Consider the following 8,437-nt stretch of genomic DNA (forward strand, 5'->3'; position numbering starts at 1 on the left):
TCTCTGCCCCATGTAGGCTGAATCCTTAGGGAGCGTTCGGTATTTATGGAATGGGCCATCGGAGGAAAATAGGGGAGGGTCATGTCTTTTTATTCTTTGTTGAGGGGAGGGTCACCCAAAAAAAAATTGTTTCGGGGGGGGGTCACCAAACTTTTGTATTCATGAAAACAGCTAAATTTCAAAGTGGCTTGTTTGGTGCATGTTTATTCATGTAGCTCTCAGTCTCGGCCCTCCTTCGCTACCAGATGGGTCTGACCCATGAGTTTGCTGGGGGGGGCAGGGGCAGCACTGCCCCCTGGTGGCTGAAACGGGTAATTGCATTGTTTAAAAAACGAGTGGAATAATTATATCTGGCATGACCAGATATTTTATAAATATCTTAAATAACACAAAACAACTAAAGGGTGGTAGGTAATACATCAGATTTCATATACTGCTTTAGTAAAAAAAATATTACCTGGCTGACGATGGGAGCAGCAGGACGCAAAAAACGAAAGTTACTGTTGCATTAGTCTGGGCTTATTGCCGTGTCAACGCTGCAATAAAGGTTTCCTAAATGCCATGTATATAAATGTGATGTCAGCTTACTAATTGATTGCGGGTTTTGTGTAGATTTGGACTTTTATACGTTTATTCCACTTTGTTTAAACGGCGAAGTGGAGAGGCCTCGTTCACCTGTTTGGAGCTGGCTGGTGAATGTGACGCTTATATAGGCCTTGCTGGATACACCGTGACCCTTCTTGTGGATCTACTGATCACTGTGGATTACTTTTTTTTTTCTTCGTGTAATTGGATTACGGCAAAATACGGATCTTTTTTCTCAACGTGTCTTAACGTTTTATGGTGTGACTGCGCTTCGTTTCTGCGTTTGGAGAGGCATCTCAACAGACTGTTAGGTCCAACAGTGAGTGTTCACTGTTACATTTTAGTTGAATTTAAGACAGAATTTTAAGACAGCCGTGCCGCGATTGGATTTCATAAGTGTGAATTGTTAAATTGTTACAATGTAATTTAAAATCTGCTTTAAAAATAAATATATATGTTTTGGAATATAATGTTCAGCTTCGGCAGCTTTACCTATGTGCTAAAATATACAATGACTGAGGAAGCCTAGTGATGAGTCCATAGCAACCAGTGTTGAATTGGTTATTTCCCAGTGTCCTTTGCTGAATGGTCTCAATGTTTTATTGTTTTATTTTATATGAATACTAGTTTACTAGAGGAGAAACTTAGTATTTGAAGTATTGCAGTAATGCAGGAAGTGTGCATTTAGTTTAGGGTCAAGTCTTTTTAGCCTAAAGGTCCCAAAACTCCTCCGGTGGCCCCTTAAATAAGTAACGAACGGTCCCTTAGCAGCGGCCCGGGTTCGAATCCGACCTGTGGCCCTTTTCTGCGTGTCATCTCTCCCCCCTTTCCTGTCTATCCACTGTAATAAAGGGAAAAGCCCCAAAAATTATCTTAAAAAAATAAAAGTAATGTCAATAAATGAGAGCACTTTTTTTTTCATCCCTGAATGCTGTGTGGACCATAGACTGTATGTCTATGGTGTGGACTAGCCAGACCTTCTTCGGCAGCGCTGTGGAGTAAGGTCTGGCAATGCCAGACTAGCTTCAAGTTGGCACTTAACATTTGGCCCTCACACTGTAAATAAGGTGATTAAATGCAAAGCCACATTAGTCAAATATATAACCACTAACCTACATACTGTAGGAAGATATTTAAACTAAAATAGTGTTTGGGTCTTAAAGGGTTGAAAAAGAAGGCTTCGTGGCATTTCTTGTATTTGACACTGTCACAACTTTTGAGTTAAGTCAGTTTTCCTTTACCCAGTATGTAGAGCTGAAATAAACAGTAATTTCTTTATCGATTAGTCTGCTGGTTATTTTCTCTATGAATTGAATGAATTGTTCGGTAAGAAAATGGTGACATTTTACAAAACTCATTGCAGATATGCAATTTACAATGACATAAAACAGAAAAACAGAAAATCCTGACCTTGGAGAAGCTGGAACCAGAGAAAATGCATGCAGGGTCTACATCTGGACAATGGAGTAAAACATATATTATATATATTTTGAAGTAAGAGGGATGACACTGTAGTATGAGCAAGATATGTAGTCTAGCAGTAGCAAGGACATGTGATGGTGCTGTTAAAGGGTAACTACCGCTTTTTTTACCTGGACCCTATTTTCCTATGTTTTTGTGTCTAAGTGACTGATGGGAACAACAATCTTTGAAATTGCTGTTACACAAGTATAATGAATCAATCATAGTCAGAACACACACACACACACACACACACACACACACACACACATCAAGAACACTCATTTATAATAATAATAATAATATAATACACTTATTTGATATAGCACCTTTTACAGACAAAGTCACAAAGTGCTTCACATAATAAACATTTGTAAAAAAATACAGTAAGATCCAACAAAAAATAATTGAAAAAGCTAAAAACATGGCAACACGTTTAAAGATTAAAACCTAAAACCCAAAGTTACAAACTTGAGTCAAAAGCAAATTTAAACAAGTGTGTCTTCAGCTGCTTTTTAAAAGCTTCAACAGAGACTGGAGAACGTAAGACAGTAGGAAGGGCGTTCCACAGGTTTGGAACGATCACCTTTAGTTTTTAAACGAGTGCTTGGGACCACCAGTAATCCCTGGTCAGAAGACCTGAGGGACCTGTTAGTAGTGTACGGATGGAGCAGGTGCCTGACCATGCAAAGCTTTATAAGTCAGAACCAGAACTTTAAATTGGATCCTGTACTTGATCGGAAGCCAATGTAATGAGTATAAAATTGGAGTGATGTGCGACATCCTGCTGGACTTGGTCAACAGCCTTGCAGCAGAGTTCTGGACCAGTTGTAGACGGTCCTGGGACGACTTGCTGAGACAGGTGAAAATGGAGTTCCAGTTATCAAGCCGGGATGATATACTTCCCAGCATACAGCTGCATATACATACATCTAATACATCTGCGTATACACAAACACTATCATTAACAGACTTAAGAGCATACATTCATGTGATTTGGCTTAAAGTTTTTATAATGAAACAAAGATAAAGGAGAAAACGCACATAAAGAAATAAAATAAAACAGCGATAATCATTATAGGCCTCTAAACTTTTATGAAAGAGGAACATTTTGGTTGGACCCAGTTTATATAGTCCATATGAAAAATATTTGTTGGGTTAGAAGAAGTAATATCAGGGCTCTTTTGCTGGGAAGACTGTGGCCGAAGAGCTGGGTCATAGGTCAAAAGACAACGTCATTGTTGTGTCACAGTATTGAATGTGAGGCAACAGGGGGACCCCCTAACACAGGCAGACAGGCAGGCTGATAGATACAGTACGGGTAGGCTACAGTTGTCAGGGTAACACGGCAGTTCGTGTAAATGTCACGTTATTTTTTATCTATTGATACGTGTTCACAGGGACGTTTTTCTCATTTTTTACGTGGTGGCCAGCACGAAAATGTGAAGTAATGTATTTCAATGGGAAGCATATTTCGTGGTCACAGCACAAAAATGGTAGGGAGTAGTATAAAAAGAAAATCCGCGTAGGGAGGTTGGTCGGGGTGGTGGATGGGTCAAACAATACAGGACTTTCACGTTTTTTGTTTCCCGTAGTCTTCCTAATCACAACCGTCCCGTTATTGTCGCGCGTCCCCAGCTGCCATCTCCCGGCGTGTGAGGCGCCCTTTCCCCATAGTGTTTTTCCTAAACCCAACCTCCGCCATCCCGTTATTGTGGCGCGTCCCCAGCGGCCGTCCCCCGCGGCCATCTCCCGGCATGTGAGGCGCCCTTTCCCCGTCCTTTTCGGCTGCCTCCCGGCATATGGGGCGTCCTTTTCAGCCACCACGTAAAAAACGAGAAAAACATCCCCGTGAACATGTAGGCCTATCAATAGATTAAAAATAACGTGACATTTACACGAACTGCCGTGAGACTGGGTTGTAACAGGTACAGGTTTTAGAGGCTTGAAAGCAAAAGCATGAAGCAAAAAAGCAACTATACAACTTGACAAACTGCAGGAGTGAGTTAAATATCTGCAGGGCGAGGGCAGAAAAGTGGGAACAGCTGAGCACGCAGGCTGGGGGGGGGGTTAAGTGACTGGGACTGAGTTACAGAGATATTTGGAATGCCATTTGATTCTTCCCCCTTTAACAGCTATTTTTACTGTTGTCCAAGATCATCAACAACAGGCTAAAGGCATGGTCACACATGCCTGCTGAGGCGATACCGGCTTGTTAGACACAACAACAATCACCATCTCCTCCACATGGCTCACTGGGAAAACTCCAGCCAAGTGGTGTCAACCACACACAATGCTTTGCTATTGGTTGAAGCTTTGACTTTGCTGGTCCAGGGTTCAACGCTCAAAGTTTTTTTTTTCACTTGTCCAGTCGAGCAAGTAAAAAAAAGTCAATTGTTAATTTGAACTGGCCCTTATACAATTTTACAAAAAAACACTGTCAAAATTCAGACCAAAAAATAATAATAACATTAAAATAACCTGTCAAAAATTGAAAAGTTGAAATGTCGGGAAAAAAAAGTCAAACGTTGAAAGCATCAAAAGTGTAAAAAGAATGTTGAAAAAACCTTCAAAAGCATCAAGCACCAACTCAATTCTTGATTGGCCAACAGCACATTCACATCAAATGGTTATGATACGATGATGCCCCGACGGGCAAGTGGGTGTTTAACTTTCGTCGGGCAATCCTTATTGTTGAACCCTGCGGTCAAAGTTGAATTTTTTTTTTTTGCCACCGGAAGCAAATGTTTCATTCCCCCTCCACTCGCATATAATGGAAGTGAACCAAAGACCTTGCCCCAAAAAACGGTGCTCTCTTCCATAGCATATGTAGCAAAGATCTGTTCCACTCTAGATTTAGACGGTCTGTTGGGATGCAACAGGCTCCATCATTACTAAAAATGGTAAATGAGTTGCTGCTCCCAAGTTTTGCTCAGCACCTTTTACCTCAGACTGCTAGCTAGCAAAATGGTTAGCAGAGCACAAATTCACCTATAGACCGACTTGTGTCACCATTTAAAAAATAAGTCAGTCAAATGAGCTAAGGTCTTCAGTCTGATGATCTTAATATCTATTTGCAGTGGTTGTGTATAGGATTGGGCATCGAGAACCGATTCCTACTTGGTATCATTTCAAAAATTACGATTCCAATGGAATCGTTTCTTTATTGGAATCGTTTGGAATCGTTTGGAGGATTTGGTTTCAAATCTGATCATGGGTTTTGGTTTCCGTAGCGGCCAGGCGCTTGTTGTGTTGCAGCCTTGAAGCACAGTAAGCGGCACTCTAGTGTGGCTTTATTTTATGTTGAAAAAGCCCTTGTAAAACTGCAACCCACTATTGAATCAAAATAAAACGTTCCTCTTATTTGTGAAATAAGCATGTGACCCGTTTCAACTCCACCCCTCAAAGAATCGGAATCGAGAATCGATAAGAACCAGAATCGAAAGGAAGAATCGCAATGGGAATTAGAATTGTTAAAATCCAAACGATGCCCAACCCTAGTTGTGTATCCCCTTCCTGCTGATCAACCACACATCTACAAACAAACATTGTTCAGACTGCTTTCAACCACAAGTTCCAAGAACCCTGGGTCTGGAGCAGGACAAAGTCTGGAAGTGAGTGATGACTTCTTAATGATTGTAAGATCAGTATTCATCAGTATTACACTCTTCTCCTTCCATCCATAAGCTCAAAGCACAGCTAGATATAAACCAACATCAATACCTTTACATTCACTTAAGTAACCTGAATTTTTCAATGTCATGCAAATGAAAAGTACTGTTTATGTAATTTATTTAGGAGATTAGAGAAACCAATCAATGAATCACAGTGGGCAAATATTTCAATTTGGCTGTGCAGAATTCACTCTAAAAGACAAAAGAACAGTACTCGTTAATCAGTATTTTTCATTCTTTGCTCATCTTCCTCATCTTTCCCCAGGGTCTTGGTGTTTCACTTCAGTGCTTCCACCAGAGGACCCTGTCTGCCTCTTCATCACAAACCAAGCCTGCCCAGTTAACCTGCCACGCTGCTGCAGCTCTTGCCATCGCCATACTGGGAATCCTTCCGGCCTTGGTTGGGGTTGTTGCTGCCTCCACGGGTGCGAATTAGGTTGAGGAGGTGACAAATAATCACAGTGTTGCCAGGAGCTATTGGTATTGTTTGGCCAAATCATTTGCAGAATTTCTGTATAATACTAATACTGTATAATAATTGCTTATCTCTTGTCAGGCCACAGACAATTCACTCAGTGATAAAGCTGCTCATCAGACAGTATCAGACAATACGTTCTTAACAGGGTTCAAAATTAACTTTTTTGTCCACCAGCCAAATGGCAAGTGAATGTTCAAATTTTACCAGCCATTCAATAGATTACCATTGTTTCTTTGGCTGGTAAGTGAAGCAAATCTACCAGCCACTTGCATATTTTACCAGCATTTGGCTGGTGGATGGTGCTAATTTTGAACCCTGGTTCTTAAGTATATCCCGTATTTGTGCATAAGTCCGAGAAAGTGCTTTAGACGCATCTGCATGGCAACTCTGTGTGGATGACGGCGATTTCAAAATATATTCCAACTTATTGTCTGCATTATTGAAATAATCTGTTCAATCTATGAGTAGAACCTACACAAAAGGCGTATAAAGACTGCATAGGTCAAAAATATGACTTTCATCTTGATAGCTGCGTTGCGTTTGTATTAGCACATTGTTCAGTAAAATGTTTCTATTTTGATTATTATTACTACTATACAGTTATAATAATAGAGAAGGCGTTTAACCCCGGTGTCAGCAGCAGTGGCAGCAGAAGTGGCAGCGAAAACTGTCCTGTCCTGTTAGTAGTGTCCTGAGGAGTGTCCCAGGACAGTCAGACACTGTCCTGTACACTGTCCTGTGACCCCCATGACTGATCCCTGACAGTCAGACACTGTCCTGTACACTGTCCTGTGACTCCCAGACACTGTCCTGTGGCCTGTACAGACACTGATACGCTTGGAGTTATGCAATAACAACAAATCATACCAGTAATCTAAATTTGTTCATACATTAGTGTAACATAATCTTTGAAGGGCAGATCATCTTCATTAGCTGGTTTTGTGCTACACTCTGTGATTTTCAACAGGGCAGATTCATTCTGCAAAACAACCCAGTATGTAGACTATGACTATGTGTAACTACAATAATCATCACTTCAGGGATGCCCCATTGGCTTAGCTGAATACGTAGACTATTTTATCTAAGCTGAAAAGAGACAGTAGCTGATTTAATGATGTGTCAAGAGTTGACCTGAGTCTGACACAGATGGATGGGGTTGTAGGGCCTAAAAAGGCCGCTGAGTTAAGAAATGGGTCAATCTATTTTTAAGACAGGAAGTTTATAGACCTGCAACAACAATTTAGACAAGACTCCCTGACATACGTGTTTGTTTGTGATGAGACTGGTGTCGTGAAGATCCCAACACCAACGTTGTTACCAGGGCTGTGACCCCAGGTTCAAAAAACAAAAATAGTTCTCACAGAAAATGGGTACTAACCCTCTGATGGAGGCATACTGTATTTAAAGCTCCTAATGATGGCTGTTATAGATAAACATGTACAACCTTAGACCCAGTTGGTGTTATGCCATAGCCAACTCACAAAAGCAATTTATCCCATTGCCTGACAGTCAAAATGTTCTACTTTCAGATGCTTGACACAACTTAATAAAATCCAACCAAACAAGACTTGTTAAGGCAAAGAATGTAGGGAAGACTCCTCTGTTGGAGTTGTTGGAACTGCAACAACATGATATCATGGTGCTCTAGCTGTCCATCATGCGTGTGTGTAGCATGTATGGAAAAGTGTTTGTATTCCACCAAATATCCCTCATTTTACTGTGTATTCATTTTTGTTTATTTGCTCCTTATTCAATGAAGGGACTGTGTATGTATTTTGCATGGGTAATGCGCCCTCTGCTGGTCGTTTTGTGGACGTACTATTTGTTTTCCCGGTTCTCGTCAGACGATGTTGGAGAGCGGTAGGTACTTTGTGTAGCGCGAGGTGGATGTATAAAATACTATGTTTAATGTGTATTTAAGTGATTAGACAGGCTGATTGTGGTTAGTATAGGTTTTTAGCAGTTGGACTGTTTCATTTTCTTTTGTGTATTTCTGTTTACTTTCAGTTCAGAGTGTTTTAGTGAGCTAGCTTACATGCTATGTTTTCATATGTATCTGCGTTGGCATTCGCCATTTTGTGTCCTGCAATGCACCCGTATAAGTATATGTATGTTCTCTTTATGTTGTTAGGCGTATGTTGAGGGAATTTTACCAACGCTGTGTTTCTCCTCTCTAAAACACTCAATAGGTATGTTATTTGCACAGGACTTATTGTGATTTAAAATGTGTATTTTGTAT

The sequence above is a fragment of the Sander vitreus genome, chromosome 2, assembly GCF_031162955.1.
Source record: "Sander vitreus isolate 19-12246 chromosome 2, sanVit1, whole genome shotgun sequence".
Classification (NCBI taxonomy): domain Eukaryota; kingdom Metazoa; phylum Chordata; class Actinopteri; order Perciformes; family Percidae; genus Sander; species Sander vitreus.